A 337-nucleotide genomic window follows, 5' to 3' on the forward strand; every position below is an offset into this window, starting at 1 on the left:
GCAGCCTGTCCCCTCCGGAGGGGAGGGAGGCTGGGTGTGCAGTGTCCATGGCAGGGCTGGATGCTGCTGGGTGTTGGGAACCGTTTGCTGTTTCCCTTCTCTGTCCTCTGCGCTTATTATTGCTGCTGATAACGATCGTCATTAAGGGCCAGGGGAAAACAAGGAGAATAAATATTCTGCAGGGCGTCAATAGCTTTGAGTCCGGGAGAGCCGGTGTGGGCTGCGTGCCCTCACCCCGGCGTGCCCCGTGGGGCGCACGGAGAGGCGGCGGGGACGGGCAGGGTTTGAGGTAGTATCAGCGACGCTTGTTCTGCACAGGAAGCCGAGCGGTGTCTCG

This window comes from Pterocles gutturalis, unplaced genomic scaffold (genome assembly GCF_000699245.1).
Source record: "Pterocles gutturalis isolate BGI_N339 unplaced genomic scaffold, ASM69924v1 scaffold32949, whole genome shotgun sequence".
Lineage (NCBI taxonomy): Eukaryota > Metazoa > Chordata > Aves > Pterocliformes > Pteroclidae > Pterocles > Pterocles gutturalis.